The sequence below is a fragment of the Coffea arabica genome, chromosome 9c (genome assembly GCF_036785885.1).
Source record: "Coffea arabica cultivar ET-39 chromosome 9c, Coffea Arabica ET-39 HiFi, whole genome shotgun sequence".
NCBI lineage: Eukaryota > Viridiplantae > Streptophyta > Magnoliopsida > Gentianales > Rubiaceae > Coffea > Coffea arabica.
Genome location: NC_092326.1, coordinates 37,226,757 through 37,236,852, shown reverse-complemented (window position 1 = coordinate 37,236,852; position 10,096 = coordinate 37,226,757). Strand labels below are relative to the sequence as shown.

The window sequence follows — 10,096 nt, the reverse complement described above, 5'->3', positions numbered from 1 at the left end:
AAGAGAGAGGCAGATCCGAGTCTCGGATCCGAGGGGTGAAGATCGATCCGAGCTCGGATCTTATAGATCCGAAAACTTTCTCTGATGGATCCGAGCTCGGATCGTATGACCTCGGATACACTGCTTCAGAAGTACAGACGAGGGTTCGGATCGCCCTTTACTCACACAGATCAGAGGTCGGATCCATGTTGATGAATTTCCAATTTTTTACTTCTTCTTTTTTCTCTTCATGTTTGCTCCTAGTTTCTCTTGTACTTTATCCTCAGGACAATTCTTACAATTCCTTCATCTCGTGCATGAATTCCATATATCAATATCCTTCATAATTTCACAAAATTAACACATTAATCCACTTACTTATCAAATTTTGAACACTTAAACAATACTTAATCAATTATCATCAAAAGAGTTCAAATATGGATTTAATCTTCTCAAAACATACCAAAAGTTCATGCCAAACTTGTACAAAATATACGTTAAATATTCACTTATCAAATTTCCCCACACTTGAATCATTGCTTGTCCTCAAGCAATTTCACACATAACTTACCACAATGATTCAAGAAATAAAATAATATATAGTTTTGTCAAATTTAATTCCTCAAAGCCTAGAAACCAATTATTGTGCCATTTATCAGATTACACTAAATACTCATAATATTCAATTAAATAAAAATAATTATGCCTTAATTTCAACAAATTCAACTTAATTTCTCATTCTATTCTAATTCCACAAATAAGTAAATCACATAGTCAATTCTATGGCCTTCCTCATCCCGTGACCATCAAAACTTAACAATTGAGAGGGATTTATTCACGCTTCATTTTATTTAAATAGTGAAAACGCTTTTTACGCGAAAATCAACACTTTTAGGTGAAAATTCCCGGTTACTCAACATTTCACTTATTCAAATTGCTAAGCATACTCTTAATTCCAATACCTTTTTAAGCGAATGTCGACATTTGTAATTGCCAACCCCCAATTACTCAGTATGTGAATCATTGGAGTAGAAAAATAATATCAATATATATATATTTATTTTTTTTAGCCATCTAAGCATAATTAAAGAAAGAATCTGGCCTTATCTTGACTATATCAATCACTTACTTATAAAATTAAGTAAAAATGAGAAATATCATTAAACATGCAAAATTCTAAGCATAATTTTTCTTATTTTAATCGAATATACTTTCTAAAATGTAAAACTGCTAATTGCATAATAATTCTTTCCAAGCAAAATGAGGACTAAACCTTCCCAAAATACATATGACATTTTATCCAATAGAAGAATTAGGTACTTAAAATTGAATATTTTGGTCATTAACTTGAAATATTGAAAAATATTTTAGAAAAATTTTGATAGAGTTTTCCCATAAAAATGGACAAAACTCCCTGCCAACAACCTCAATTTCAAGAAAATTAACCTTATGACAATATTTTCAAATATAATTCCAACATTTTTAAGTCATAGACAACTAAAATCATGCATTTCAAGACACAGTCATCCATAAGATAAATTAATCCCTCCTCCACACTTAAAATTCTCAATGTCCTCATTGAGAGGAAGATAAAAGAAACTAATACTCCCCTCAAAAGAAGTGATGATGCAATTTGAAGCCACTAATTCTCACGAACATCCAAATTCTGTCCAAAAATGAAACAAAAGGTACGAAGAAACATAAGTAGCATAAGATAATCCAATATGAAAACTACAAAGTTTAAACCGAACACAATAAAAGAAAAATAAAGCAACAAAAGATGTAATCAACTAAAGATTTTCATGGTTGCTCGGAATGAGGGTCTACTGCCTCCTCATCTCCATGAGGACCATGTGATGTACCAACATGCCCCTCCTCACGTTGAGGCGTCGGAGTAGGTGACCGACGGATACTGAAATGATCCTCAATCGCCCGAAGATAGCGATCATGTCTGTCTAATCGCTCCGTCATTAGCCTCTCCGTGTGATTTATTCATTCCATTACTCTCGTCTCCATGCAACAGATGGCATTAAGGACTTCTTGCCACTTGAAGCGCAGCGGAGGTGGTGGTCGCGGAATAGGAGGAGGAAGAGTCTGCTGTGCCTCCGTCTCTTGAGCTTCTTCTTGTGCTTCAGTGTGAGATGAAGGCTAAATTGAGGTCGAAGCTTCTCCAGTGTCTCAAACCAAAGCAGCTCCAAAATCCGTAGAGATACTCAAGGATTTTAGTATCGAGGCACTGACCTCCTCGACGGACCTAGTGACAATGACTCGCTCGGTTCCAAGAGGAACCTTGAGCTTCTCAAAAAGAAGGGAGAGAAGGCGAGGGAACCCAAAGTAGGTTTTGCTGGTCCTCATTCGAGCAGTGGTTCGCATGTAGCTGATGATGATGCTAGGTAGTGGAATACCCGTTAGCTGCCCATCCAAACCATTCATCATCTTATCTAGGAAGTAAAGGTCACTGTTGCGGAGCTCCCGTTTTTCAGTTCTTTTTGGTACCACATTGAAGGCGAAGAGATAGAATATGAAATGGTACCTAGACTCGAAGGAGTTGGCATATACGGTGAGTTTATTCAAACTTTCTCGCTTCCTATATTGACCCTTTAGGCGTGCTACCGCTTCTCCTACCTGCCAAGAGTCATATGCCTTGAACTCCTTGGTCAATTTGACATCAACTCCTTCGTCTTTGAGTTTGACGAATTTGGTGACTGTATCCCGATTGAGAGCCACTCTCTTGCCTCGAACCCAGGAGACGATGAAGTTGCCACTGTGACTCTGTTTGTTTTCTACATTGGCGTAGAACTCCCGAACCAGATTGCGATAGTAATGCTTTGGCAAATTTAGTATAGTCTCCCATCCAAGTCATTTGAATGCCGTGGAGATCTTGTAGTGGTCATCCACCTCCAGTGCCAAATGTTTTTCAATAATAATCTCCTTGTCTAAACCGGTCGTACCACTGTTGATTTTCGAATAAGGTGAATAGCGTGGTATCATAGTCTGGAAGCGGCTCTTCGCGGCTAGTAGATGCGGTCTTCCGGCGAGAACGAAGTGGGGACTGAGGTGAAGAAGAGTTCTCAACTGGTGACTCCTCGAGTGACGGAGTGTGTTCTTCACTTGAAGAGGGTGTAGGAGTATGAATACGAGCCCTCCTTGTGCGAGCCATAGCACCTATACACAAACAAGATGAATATTCATTAGAAACAATATAAACTTACTCACACATGTTAAATAGGAATTTAAGAAAATTTCGGCAGAGTTTCCCCTTATAAAAGAAGAAACTCCCTGCCAACAATCAATAAATTTAAGCAAATAATCTGCTTAACACATTCTCAAATCCACTTTTAACATTTAGAAGATATATTCCCAATAAGGATATTAATCCCCACATGATAAATCCAAATGTTTGAGAGTTAAAGCCATTTGCAAGAATAGAATATTATCTCAAAGGAAAATGGACTATCAAAGATAATATGCTTTAAAGTTAAGCCTTAAACATCAATTGAACACAACATCTCCTTATGCACTACTAAAAACATCTTCAATTCAAACAATTCTCAGCTTTTGGCAATTTCCCTCAAAGCAATACATAACAATCCGCTATACTTAATACAGTTTATCATCAATTTGCATAAAAATGAGCTTCATTTCAAGTAAACAAATGCAAATTATCCAAAGAAACAAGAAATTGCAAGCAAAAATACAATGTGCTTTTATGAGAAAAATTATACAAAATTATCACCATATTAGCAAATTTCTCAATTCTAAGCAAACAAGCATTTCTAATGACATGTGTTAACACAATGTAACACAATTATATCAAGAGATTTCATGATATATGCATTTCCCAAATGTAGAAAAATAGAAAAAATTAAGAATTAAGAAATGTAAAATTTCAAAGAAAGTTGAAAATTATTACCTCAAAGGTGTAGAGTAATAATGGAAGATGATAATGATGCAAAAATGAACAAGAAACAAGCCCAAATCCGACTCAAAATAGAAGAAATCAGTTCGGCCCTTTTGTTTTCTAATGAAGATCACAATCCACTTTTGATGATGTTTTGCGGTGAAATAGTTTGGGGTTTTTGATCATATGAGGGTTGGAGAGGTGTTTATGGTGAAAAATTGGAGAATTGATGGATAAAATGGAAGATTAGAGAGAGGGGGTTAGGGTTTGGTGAAAAGAGGGAAGAAGAAATTTGAAAAATGCAGAAACAAGACTTCGGTTCTGCTATATCCGCGAACAGATCCGATCTCGGATCGGTTCTGGAAGCCCTCGGATCCGTCACTCCAGAATTTCAGCCGAGCCCTCAGATCTTACTGGAATTTGTTGGGTCCGTGCTCGGATCCCCTATTTCTTATTTTTGATTTTTAAAGGATCTGAGGTCGGATCCGTCTGGGTTTTTCGGATCCGAGCTCAGATCAGCACAGTTCTACACTAATTGCAGAAACTGCAATTTTTTAAACTTTTTCTTCCTTTTTCGGCCAATTCAGAATTACACATAGGACAAACTTTTTATCAAAATCAACCTCCCACGCAAGTGTAATATACCAAAAACATAATATCCAACCTCTCAAAACACATCAAACACATCTACATTGCAAATCGAGGGGTGAGATTCTTTGCTCATTTTTACACTTTTACACCAAAATAGTACATTTGAGCATTAAATGCATATTAAATGAGTCCATGAGCATTTATCAACATGTTATCACCAAAACTCGAATATACCTGAAATGCACAATGCATATATGAATGGTAATTCTAAACACTTAAAACACAATTCGGTAAGAAAACCTCCTTTTTTACACTTGCTCTTCAATTATACCTCCAAAATGGATGATGAAACTCCGGTACCTCCTACAAACAAGTGAAATACATCTAATTAGTCAATTAAATCACACCAAAATGTAAAAAATACATAAAAAATACACAACTATAATATTATTATTGGGTTGCCTTCCAACAAGCGCTTTGTTTAGAGTCGTTAAACTCGACTCTCCTATAGCTTCTTTAACTCTCCATTGCGTTTCCTAAGGAGTAAATTACTCCTTTAGGAACCTTTTCTCCGACCAAATAGCGTTTCAATTTTTGACCATTTACTTTGAATGGGGCACTATTTTCTCCTTTTATTTCCACTGCTCCATAAGCAAACATGCGAACCACTTCAAATGGCCCGAACCACCGAGACTTAAGCTTTCCAGGGAATAATTTAAGCCATGAGTTAAACAATAACATATTTTGTCCTTCTTCAAAATGCTTACGGAGAATATGTTTATCATGTCAAAATTTCACTTTTTCTTTATAAATTCTGGCATTCTCATATGAGGTTAACCGAGATTCCTCCAATTCGTTTAACTCGAGTATTTTCTTTTCACCTGCAGATTTAAAATCAAGATTAATAGCTTTAATGGCCCAATAAGTTTTATGTTCATTTTCTACAGGTAAATGGCACGCTTTTCCATAAACAAGTTTATATGAAAACATTCCCAACGATGTTTTAAATGCCATTCTATACACCCATAAAGCATCTTTAAGCTTGTTTGACCAATCTTTTCTCGATCGGTTGACAGTTTTCTCCAAAATAATTTTAATTTCCCGGTTGGCCAACTCCGCTTGACCATTAGCTTGAGGATATAGGGAAGTAACTTTTTATGCCGGCATCCATATTTAAGTAACAAGGTGTCAATAATTTTATTGCAAAAATGCTTACCTTTATCACTTATTATTGCCTTTGGGACTCCAAACGTACAAAATATGTTCCATTTAAGGAAGTTAAGCACAACTTTAGCACCATGAGTTTGTGAAGGAATGGTCTCCACCCATTTAGAAACACAATCAACTGCTAATAGGATGTACTTATTATTATATGAGTTAGGAAATGGTCTCATAAAATCAATGCTCCAAATGTCGAATAACTCAACTTCCAAATATGTAGTCAAAGGCATTTCATTCTTTCTTGAGATATTACCAGTTCTTTGGCATTGATCACAACTTTTAACCTAATTTCTAGTGTCGCGGTACATAGTAGGCCAATAAAATTCAGATTGTCATATCTTTACTACGATTTTAGTTGTACTAAAATGACCTCCCGTTTCAAGAGTATGATAATGCATTAAAATACTATGTACCTCTTCTTCCGAAACACATCTTCTAATTATTCCATCTGCATAATATTTGTAAAAGAACGGTTCCTCCCAAAAATAATGTTTAGCGTCATTTAATAACCTTTTCCTTTAGTGAGAATTCAAATCACTTAGTATCACTCCACTAACTACAAAATTAACTAAATCAGCATACCATGAGTACTTATAAATTGCCATTAAAAACTCATCTGAAAATTTTTCTTTAATGGATGAATGGTCTTCTTGAGGTATTTTTTTAGTCTAGAAAAATGATCAGCGACTAAGTTCTCGGATCCTTTTTTATCTTTGATTTCCAAATTAAATTCCTGCAATAATAAAATCCATTGAATTAGTCGAGATTTTGCATTTTTCTTATTTAAAAGATATTTGAGTGCCGCATGGTCGATATAAATGATAAGTTTAGATCCTACTAAGTACGATTTAAACTTATCCAATGCAAATATCACTGCTAGCAATTCTTTTTCTGTTGTTGCATAGTTAACTTGGGATTCATTTAACATTTTACTTGCATAATAAATGATATGAAGTTGCTTATCATGTTTTTGCCCAAGAACAGCCCCAACTACAAAATCACTTGCATCACACATCAATTCGAATGGTAAGCTCCAGTCCGATGATGCTATTATGGTTGCGGAGACAAGTTCCTTCTTTAACCTATTAAAAGCAAATAGACACTCATCATTAAAGTAAAAAGGAACATCTTTTGTTAGTAATTCACATAAAGGTTTAGCAATTTTGAAAAAATTCTTAATAAGCCGCTGATAAAATTTCACGTGTCCAAGAAAACTGCGAATGTCTTTCACATTGGTAGGTGGAGGCATTCTCTCAATAACCTCTATCTTGGATTTATCTACATCAATACCCTCTGAAGAAATTTTGTGTCCTAGAACAATACCCTCACAAATCATGAAGTGACATTTTTTTCAATTGAGTACAAGGTTTATTTCTTCATATCTCTGCAAAATTAGATCTAAATTGTTAAGACAATCATCATAAGTAGATCCAAATACAGAAAAATCATCCATGAAGATTTTCATAATTTTCTCGTTAAAATCAAAGAAAATTGCCATAATGCATCGTTGGAAGATGGCCGGTGCATTGTACAGTCCAAAGGGCATTCTTCGAAATGCAAAAGTGCCGTAAGGACAAGTGAATGTGATTTTCTCTTGATCTTTCGGTGCAATGACTATTTGATTGTATCCTGAAAAGCCATCCAAAAAATAATAAAATTCATATCCGGCCAATCTTTCTACTATTTGATCAAGAGAAAAAAAGAGGGAAATGATCCTTTTTAGTAGCTGTATTTAGTTTTCTATAATCTATACAAACTCGCCACCCAATTATAACTCTAGATGGAATCATTTCATCATTGTTACCACGTACTATGGTTATCTCCCCTTTCTTTGGCATTACATGAATAGGAGAAATCTAAACACTATAAAAAATTAGAAAAATTACACCTGCATCTAGCCATTTAAGAATCTCTACTCTTACCACTTATTTTATGTTTGGATTTAACCTTCTTTGAGTTTCAACTATTAGTTTAGAGTTTTCTTCCAACAAAATCCTGTGCATACAAATAGTTGGACTGATTCCCTTGATATCAGAAATCGTCCATCCTATAGCTTTTAAATGCTTCCTCAAAACACGTAAGAGTTTGTCTAGTTGTTCCTCATCTAGTGCAGAATTTACAATCACTGATAATGTCTCTTTTTCTCTAATAAATGCATATTTGAGGTGTTTAGGCAGTGGTTTAAGCTCAAGCCGTGGAGCTTGCTCACACGATGGTGGAGGTAATCCTTTGCTCAGTCTTAATTCCTCATACGCATTTCTCCTTTTGTAGGGAACTTGTGCCTGCAAAAATTCAGTCATTTCTTCAACTTGTTCCTCCTGTAAGCCTACACCATTAAGACAAAGTTTAAGAGAATCATTATCAAGATTAACTTGACTCATCTCTAATGCCAATTCATCACATATGTCAATAGAATAAACATGGTCGGTAAAAGAGGGATACTTCTCCATTTTGCTCAAATGAAACTGCACTTCCTCTTCGCCTATTTAAAACTTGAACTTATCTCGTTTGACATCTATTATTGTACCTGCAGTGGCTAGAAATGGTCTACCAAGTATAATAGGTACATTGACATCTTCTTCCATATCTAAAACAACAAAATCTACAAGAATAATGAATTTTTGTACTTTAATAAGCACATTCTCTAATATGCCCATTGGATGTCTAATAAACCTGTCAGCCAATTGCAAGGAAATGTTAGTACGTTTTAACTCTTTCAACCCCAATCGCCTGACCACAGTTAAAGGAATCAATGAAACACTTGCACCAAGGTCACAAAGTGCTTTGGAGAATTCTACATTACCAATAGTGCAAAGAACTGTGAAACTCCCTGGATCTTTCAATTTTGATGGTAATTTATTTTGTATGATGGCACTACATTCTTCCTTTAATGCAATTGTCTCGCTATCTACTAACTTCCTTTTCTTAGTCATTATTTTCTTGAGAAACTTTGCGTATGAAGGAATCTGTAAAATAGCATCAACAAAAGGAATATTAATATGTAATTGTTTGAAAATGTTGACAAACTTCTCAAATTTTGTCATTTCTCAAAGGCTTCAATTTTTTAGGGAATGGCACCGGTGGAGGAATTTGTGTTGTATCTCCCATTTGTGGTTTATTTTCCTCCATCTTTTCTTTCCCTTTGATTTTCTTGCCATCCTCTCGTAACTCATTCAACTGCTTGTTCTCTCTCTTTCCACATTCTCTCTCACTTTCAACTACAGGCAGATCACCTACTTCCTTACCACTACGGAGGGTTATAGCCTTCACATGCTCTTTTGGGTTCACCTTAGTCTTGTTAGGTAAATCCGCTTGGTTGCGATTGTTAACCGCATTTGCTATTTGCCCTAATTGGATCTTAACATTCCTGTACATATTGGTGAGTTGGTCCATCCGTCCCTCAATTCGTTCAAACCGTTGAGTAGTGGCACTGGCTAATTTTTCAATTTTATGATTTGATACATTTGCCATCTTTTCAATTGCCAATTCCCAAGTTAGTTTGGACTCCGAAAGTGGTTGCTTCGGTTGAAAATCCGGTGGATTAAATGGTCTTTGTTGGTTCCCTTGATCTTTTCATCCAAAATTAGGGTGATTACGCTATCCTGAATTATAGGTATTAGAGTATGGATTGTTTTGAGGTTGACAGTTGTAATTGTTGAGATATTGAACCTGTTCGCTGCTAGAACACATAGAATCATCATGATCTCTGCCGCAAGTAGTACAACATGCAACAACTACTCCTTGATTAGAACTAGAACCAACGTACCTATTAAGCATCTTAACCACATTATTTATTTTTGCACTTAACATATTCAAGATATCTATTTCAAGCATACCTGCGGTTCTTCTTGTATTATCTCGTTCGTTTGCCCATTGGTAGTTGTTGACAGCCATTTCTTCAATCAATTGTTGAACTTCCTCAGCTGTCTTTCCCATCAATACTCCTCCCGCTGCCGCATCTACATGCGTCTTTGTTGGATAGGTGAGATCATTGTAAAATGTTTAGACTACTAGCCAATCTGATAAACCATGATGAGGACATCTTTGTTGCAATTCTCGATAGCGCTCCCAAGTTTCATGCAATGTCTCTCCTTCATGTTGAGAGAAAATAGTTATATCCATTCTAAATTTAGCAGTTTTTTCAGGTGGAAAGAATTTATTAAGAAAAATCTTAGCTAGTTCAGCCCAAGTTGTAAAAGTGTTAGGAGGATGAGATTATAGCCAAACCTTGGTTTTGTCCTTTAGCGAGAATGGAAACAATCGCAGTTTAATTGCATCATCACTAACACCATTGAATTTAATTGCATCACAGATTTCAAGAAATATTGATAAGTGAGAATTTGGATCTTCGGTAGCATTACCTCTATATTGAGATTGTTGTACCATTTGAATCAGTGATGGTTT

The 10,096-nt window shown here is 35.6% G+C and overlaps 1 non-coding gene across 1 annotated transcript; it reads left to right on the top strand.

Moving 5' to 3' along the window:
- Positions 1–9,716: 9,716 nt before the first annotated feature.
- LOC113709162 (small nucleolar RNA R71) lies at positions 9,717–9,823 on the top strand. The gene has a single exon (XR_003452584.1). It is a non-coding gene; the product is annotated as a small nucleolar RNA R71 (small nucleolar RNA).
- Positions 9,824–10,096: the final 273 nt, after the last annotated feature.